The 7660-nt window shown below is 43.4% G+C and overlaps 1 long non-coding RNA gene across 1 annotated transcript in view; it reads left to right on the top strand.

The window, feature by feature from the left end:
• LOC119977554 overlaps positions 1-7660 on the top strand; it is a 71532-nt gene that overhangs the window by 51649 nt on the left and 12223 nt on the right. Inside the window, exons 2-3 of the long non-coding RNA XR_005463219.1 lie at positions 372-463; positions 1690-1740. This is a non-coding gene — a long non-coding RNA (uncharacterized LOC119977554). The remainder of the gene's footprint in view (positions 1-371; positions 464-1689; positions 1741-7660) is intronic.

The raw sequence follows: 7660 nt of genomic DNA, 5'->3' as shown, positions 1-7660 counted from the left end.
GCATATGGTTAAACATCACAAATTGTTCCTGTCTGTTGTAGAATTAACTGCAGTATACATCTGGCCAAGGGGCCATGAGGAACAGTGAACAGATGGAATAGCAGGAGCAATCTGCTGTCTCCCGCTGTGATTAATCAAGCACTGTAACACAAAGCTGGAGTCATGGTCATAGGTGATAAACATCTCCATGAGGGAGAGAGCTGGATAACACACATGATCAAGTCACAATTACATGATGGTCGGTCTAGAAATCGAAGATATCCTTTGAGTTTCCTTTGACTTTTTCCCTCTTAAACTCCAAATACACAGTTTGTTATTTTAACACTTGTTATTTTTTTACCCCCTTCTTTTATCATGTTGTTAACATTCAGGCTCACGACCACCTACTCCAGTCCAGGGCCACAACATTGTGGAACTCCTCAACCCACCCTTTTCCCTGACCTCAGTGTCATGCCCAGTACAGGTATGTCGTATTATGAACTTTCAGTCAATACTTTTAAAAGTTGTTAAGATGGCCACTGTAAATCATGTGACATTTAGCATTTGAACGATAGACATTGAGTGAAATTCTCCGTTTGGGAGACTATGACCTGGATTCTCCGATTGCCAATGCCGAAATCGCATTTTGCGATTGGCCAGAGAATCCGTTTTGATGCTTTTTGAATGTTTCACACCTTCAAAAATGGCGTAGCCACTGAGTATGCCGCATGTCATTGGGACGGCCTCAGGATGTTACCTGAGGCCCTCCCCAATGCTCCGCCCCTGATGGGCCGACTTCCCGACTGCGTGGGACACGTGTACTCACAGTTTTCGTGTGGCGGCTGCGGACTGTGTCCAGTGCCGCCACAGTCAGGGAGGGGGGTGCCGTTCCACTGGCCAGTGGGGGGTTTCGGCAGAGACTGGTAGGGGGTGGTCCAGGGGTAGTGAAGGGGTTACATGGGGCACTATCTGGAAGGCCAGTTCCACGCGCGGCCAACGCCACGTATGGAGTGACCGCCGCAGGTCATCGCCGTGCGCATGCGCGGCCATGGACCCAGCAATTCTCCATCCATATCTGCAGGTACAGCCAGGGGCTTTATGTGGTGCGGCTGCTAGCCTCCCACAGGCAGACCATAGGTGTGGGGGCGACACCGACTTTTTTGTCGTAAGACTAGGCACACGATCCGGACAAAGCCTCAAAATTGGAGAACCCAACCCTATGTTCTCCTGCCAGAGCTAAATTGCAGAAAGCGATTCCCAATCCTTTGCCTTGCAAATGTGTGCATGGCAAGGATAGTGACGCATTCCTGGGGTCATCCTGCCAGCAGGCCGCCATTTTGTTCAGACAGCCTGATAGCGAGGTCGCAGGCATCAATTGGTCCTGGACAACTTCGAACAGAATTAAGTACTGTCAATTTCCAGCTGACCACTTAAAAATCACTCAAGCATGAAGGGAGGTGATTGGAAAGCACTTCATTCAGTTTGAAGTGGACCAGGAGCTGTCAATCAAGGATTGATGTTTATAAACACTGAGGTTAGCGCAAGGTTACTCAAGGGCGATGGAAGGTGAATGTGTGTGTGTGTGTGTGGGTGGATGCTGTCAATCACAGCCTTGTAATAAATTAATGGTTTGCAGGGAAATAAATGAATGGTTTGCAGCTCAAGGATCTGAGGGGGTTTAAACACAGCTGACTGGTTTTCTCTTTCCAGGAATTGACAGGTGCTGCTATCTGCAACTGAACCAGTAGATATTTTGCTCATGTGAGTGTTACAACAGTAATTTTTTCACTGCCCCTATTAGACTGCTCTCTTGCTTCCAGACAGAGGTCTCTCTTCTGGGGGGCTTCCTGACAAGGGTCTCTTTTCTGCGGGTCTGTGGGGATTCTCTTTATTTAAGGAGTCTCTGCGCGGTCTCCTTATTTAGGGTTTCTCTGTGGGGGTCTCTTTATTTAAAGGGTCTAGGGGAGATCTCCTTCTATAGGGAGTCTCTGGGGCATATCTTTATTTAAGGGGTCTCAGGGGGTTTCTTTAGGGGGTCTCGAGGGGAGGTGGGAGGGGTCTGGTGGGGGTGGCATGGGCAGGTCTTGCATTGTCGGGGAGGGGTGGCCCTCGGATGGACTTTGGGGTAACTCCCTTGAACCACTGTGAGGACCACCACATCAGGTCCACTCTTTTCCATACCTGTAGTATTCTCGTCCATGCGATTCCTGGCCCAGAGGACTGGAGAATCACACAGGCATGGAGAATATGATGCCTGGCCTGCTTAATGGATGCTAATGGGTCTTAATGATGCATTTACATCCTCCCACTGGTGCACGGGCGTGAACCTCGATCTCAGCACCAGCGGGGGACCCGAGCATCGGAAACGGGTGCCGATGTCATTTTCACCCCGATGCTAATTTCTGTGCCTCACCGGGAACACCACGACCAGCGGCGCGAGGTGGAAATTTTCACCCAGTATTAAGTCTCCGGTGAATGCCTAATATGAACATAGTTGAGGGTATTTCAACAGCCATTTGTAGAATTCACACATCTCATTGTTTGAAGATGGGTCAACACCTAAAGATTGTGGTGTTCCCTGACTGGCCTGAACTTTCATACAGATGGAGAGGCTCTCGATATGTGAGAAAATCTTAGCAGAGGTCGGTTTCCAGAATTCCCACCCCCAAACCTGGCAACCCCTGCACCGGTGCAGGGTTGGGACAGGCATAAATTGCACATTTTTGGTTCATAGAGTCAGTTGCCCATATATATCAGCAGTTGCCTCCATTTCTGTAATTTTGGTGAGGTAGCTGTCTGAAACCCAAAGTGTGCAGATTAGACCTGGTAGGAGCAGGTCTGAACCTTGTGAATTCAGTTGGATAGCCAGGGAGAGGTAAGGTACCTCTTTAGATGTGGTCCTGGGACACATTTTGAAGAGGCAAGGCACCCTTTGGGATAGGTCAGGTGCACTTTGGAATTCTTAAAAATGTGCATAAACTCATTTTGACTGCTCAATATATCAAAGAACTGTGCAAGCTGTCAAAGAACTGTCAAAACTCATTGAAAAAGTCAAAGATGTATAGGATTTAACTCTGTTAGGCTTTAAATTTTACAAATGTATTCCATTTAAAAAAAACAGTGCTTGATGTTTCACCCTGCTTGTTTACTTTAACCTGAGGATTATCATTTTAGGATTTGTACTGCATGACTGATTTTACAATCTAACATTATCACACTGGAGTGCCAGAGCAGTTTGACTGACAACCACAAGCGATATTAGAATAGAAATGTTTGTTTTCATAAGAGATTAGTTGAAGGAATTTCAATGTATTTGATTTATTTGTCAATGAGATTGTTTCTTTAAATGGGATGATATCAATAGACACAATTATTTTATGTCAGCACGGTTCCTATTTTTTATCCATGGTGCATACCAGGTGAGCTAACAGGAGAAGCGATAAGGTCAAAGAGTTGTAGGTGAGGGCATGGGTTGGCATAAATTGGCACTAACTTGGCATGGGAGTTATTAAGGGCCGGGGCGGTGATTGGGTGTAAATAGGCTGGCATGAGGGTATGAGACACTTTTGGGTGTGGGCAGAAAAGCATTGGGGTATGATGAGCTTCAGGAAACATGTAGGATGGCATATGGGCAGGAAGGGACAGTGAGTGGGTGGAGGGGCATAGGGCACATGATAGTATCATTGCCTATGGGAGTGGGGGCAATGGGTTGGCATGGATGGTGTATGGGGAGTGTGTGGGGTGTGAGACATGAGTGTTGGAGGGGTGTTTATTTTTATATCATTTTTGAAATTAATTCAACAAAGTATGCAGTTTACATGGAAATGACAGCACCAAAACAGGCCACTGATCCATGCCAGTGTTTATGCTCCTCACAAGCTTTCCCCCACCCTACTTCATCCACCCCTATTGGCATTGCCTTCTATATCTTTCTTCCACATGGACTTACCTACCCTGTAATCACATCAAAGCTCTTCACCTCCAGATTCTCAGCACTATCTGGGCTAAGCAGTTTCACCTTGCTGTTATTGTATCTATTTGTGACTGTCTTATATCTAGCAGAAGCATCTTCTCAGACACTTTCATAATTATAAAGGCTGCTGTCAGGTCACCTCTCGGCCTTTTGTATTCTGGGAGGCAGAGCCCCAGCATGTTCAAACTTTCCTGACAGGCATAACCTCTCTGTTCTGATATCGACCTTGTAAGTCCTTTGACACCTTCTTCTCAGCCTCCATAACCTATTTGATATATGGAGGCCAGAACTGTACACAGTACCCAATGGTCTTTTAATATTAAAGAAATAAGATAGAAAATGTTAACTCTGCTCTTGCAGATTAATCCCCCAGCTATAAACTATGTTGGATAACGATAGTTAATGTTCATGAAAATAAAGCTGTGTGTGGCATTCCTCGCTCTCCCTCTCCCTTTCTTTATCTCTCCCTTGCCCTCTTCCTAGCCTCTGATTGACCTCCTCACCTCACCCCCTCACCCCTGCTATTTTCAACTTGTGTCCAGCTCAGCAGGTTTTGACTCAACACCCAAGCTTTTCAGTGACAAAAAAGAGGCAAGAAGGGAAGGTTGGAGAGTTCCAGCAAGCTGGGGCACAACTCTTATGCATGGTCAACACAAGAAATGAACAAATGCAATGGATAAATGTGCCCCAGCGATACGGACATTCTGAACAGTTGCACTCGGCGGCACAATGGGGAAATCCTTCACCTGCATCTGAATCAGAAAGTTGCAAGGTGGTTTCAAATTACTTGAGCACAACATCTAGACTGGTGCACCTAATGCAGAACTGAAGGAATGGTGTACTACCAGAAGTTCCATCTTTCAAATGAGACATTAAAACAATGCCCTGTCTGCCGTCTTGTGTAAATATAAAAGATTCCATGTGTGATTTTAAAGAAAACTATGGGTGTCCTCCCCAGAGCTTTGGCCACTATTTATCACTCAATCACTGTCACTGAAACAGATGACTTAGCTATTGTCACAATACGATAATAGCCAGGTCTTGTGAATAAATTGACTGCCACACTGCTTACATTTAGAGCAGTGACTACAGTGATGAATGTAGAAATTGTTGTGTAATATATTTGTGGCAGCAATGTTATTAAAAGCCTGAGTTAAGGTATATATTTGCTGTAGTAATATTATTAAAGAATCTAGGTTCAGGTATTCAGACGGCATGTCTGCTAAATCTGTAATTAAGAAATCGTAAAAGGCGAGGTCATGATTTATTCCAACCATTTACTTGGATACAGATAAAAGGGCTAATAGAATATTGTCATGATTGCTGGAAATTTAGTGGAGAGTTTATGAGGGGTTGTATTTAGTCCCAGCTAAGCAAGCCATGTAACACCTTAGTGGCATATAGACTATGTAATTAATAGGAGGGAGCCAGGTCTTCCTGTTGTTTTGCAGTTTGCCATAGGTTTTGTGTCTGTCAAGATAGAAGGATTTTGAGTTGAACAGCATGATGCACTATCAATTACGATGAGATGAGAGTAGAGAGTAATCGAGGCTTCATTAAGCAGAGATGTGTGGCCTGCTGCAGCTGCTACCAGAATGGAGGCAGCTCGGGTGTGCACAAACATTTATACTCCACCTACTGGGCCGAGCCAGCAGGCAGAGATTTACCCCCCATACCTATAGTACAGGAGCTTTACTGTATTACCTCTAATAATCATTGTTACAACTAGTATACAATCAGTGGTGACTACCATACAGCAGTTTTGTCAAATGCTACTGGGTTGAGCAGAAGTGTATTGAATCTGCTCTGGAAAGTAATCTCTCCAGAGGTCTTCCCAACTAAGCAAGTAATATGTTTGTTATCTTTATTTGTAAGTGGCATTTGAACTGTGTTGGATTGCTTAATTAGAGTTAGTAGCAGGTATAGATAGTAAGTTTAGGTTTTTCCTTGTGTTTAAGAATTGTTTAACTGATAATTGTCAAGCTATTTTCTTCGATATCAATGTAGTTAATTCTATGTTTAAATTAAAGTTTGTTTTAACATAAAATATACCTATTGCTCAGAGTGATCACACCAGGGATGAAGTATATTTTCCTCACAGTTTAACAAATTAAAAATTTGTTTTGGGTTGTTGTCCGGTATCCTAACACTGCACTTCAAAAGTACTTCATTAACTGTAAAGCACTTTGGGGTATCTTAAAGCCATGCAAGGCACTATTTAAAGAAAAGATTTTCCTCTCTTTTCAACGAGGAACTAGAATAGCTAATGTGCAGCCAATGTACAAAGCATCTGACTTGCCAAGATTTTGCCAACTGAAATCTCAAAATAGACTGTGCATAGCCCCGGCACAGTCACATCTGGTAAGTGGTTTTTTCATAAGTATTTCCAAGAGAATTAACATTTTAAAACACATCTTGCCCTACAAGCATGTTTTTAAATAAAAATGATTATGTTCCACATACTTCAATGAGGTTTGGCAGGGATATAACACTATCTCACCCAATAAGCCTTTGATATCTGAATATGGGAAGTGCAATGCAATTACCATGTTAAATGAAAGGCAGAATCTTAATGTCTTCTGCTTACAAGCCCCAGCCGTCTGCTGCTACTTTCTAGCATCTGGTGTTGTCGTGTCCCACTTGTTTTTTGTTTCTGATTTCAAAGAGCTGTATATTAAGTGTCAGCCATGGTTCAACGGGTAACACTCTCACCTCTGATTGAAGAAGGTTGTACGTTCAAACGTCTCACTTCAATAGCTGGGCAGAAAATCTAGGCTGACACAGTAGTGCAGACTGCCGGACGCGCTATCTTTCAGATGAGGCATGAAAACCTCGCAGGCGGGTGTAAACCATCCCATGGCAAAACTCAGAAGCAGCGCAGGAGTTTTCCCCAGTCCTGTCCAATATTTATTCCTCAACCAAAATTAATGTCGCATTACTGTGCAACAATCGACTACCATGCTTCCTGCATTGCAAGAGTGATTTCATTTCAAAAATTACTTAACTAAATGTGATATGATTCGATCAAATGGGTAGCTTAGATTGTCTTTTTGGTTGGCATGGAGCAGTTTGGACTGAAGGGCCTGTCTTCCTGCCATAGATTCTATGATACGTGAGTTGGGAAATCCTGAAATTGTGAATTTTGCAATATGAATGCAAGTCTTCCTTTTTATCTCAGTGTTTATATTCCACAAGAGGCTCCTTCCACCTCTTTCCACCTTTCCTCATATGTCTACATTCCCTTCTCCTGTATATATATATATATATATATACACATCTTTTTAATTGCATCAGTGCCGTCTGCTTCAATCATTTCATATGCCAGTGATTCCACATTCTCGCCACTCTCTCGCTTGAAATCTCTATTTGATCTGTTAGTGAATATCTTAAATTTATGCTCCCTTGTTCTGGGCTCACACATAAGTGGAAATTCTTTCAATGTATTCACCCTCTTGGCCCCCTTTATAATTTTAGAGACATGTATTCGGTCTACTCTTTTTCAGTTAAATGAGCCCCCGCCTATTCAGTATTTCCTGATATTCATCGCAGCCCAATTGTTGTTTGCATTGAAGTCAATGGAATGAAAAGCTGGGTGGAAAGCATTACGGATGAGTGATTTGCAACTATTTTCTGCCCTTTGCTAAAAGGAAAAGTTGGCCACATTATGTCTTGTATCAATTTGAATTCAGCCTAGTTGGATCTATGGTC

Source organism: Scyliorhinus canicula, chromosome 1 (assembly GCF_902713615.1).
Source record: "Scyliorhinus canicula chromosome 1, sScyCan1.1, whole genome shotgun sequence".
Classification (NCBI taxonomy): domain Eukaryota; kingdom Metazoa; phylum Chordata; class Chondrichthyes; order Carcharhiniformes; family Scyliorhinidae; genus Scyliorhinus; species Scyliorhinus canicula.
The sequence above is the reverse complement of the archived record's forward strand: the minus strand, read 5'-3'. Positions and strand labels throughout refer to the sequence as shown.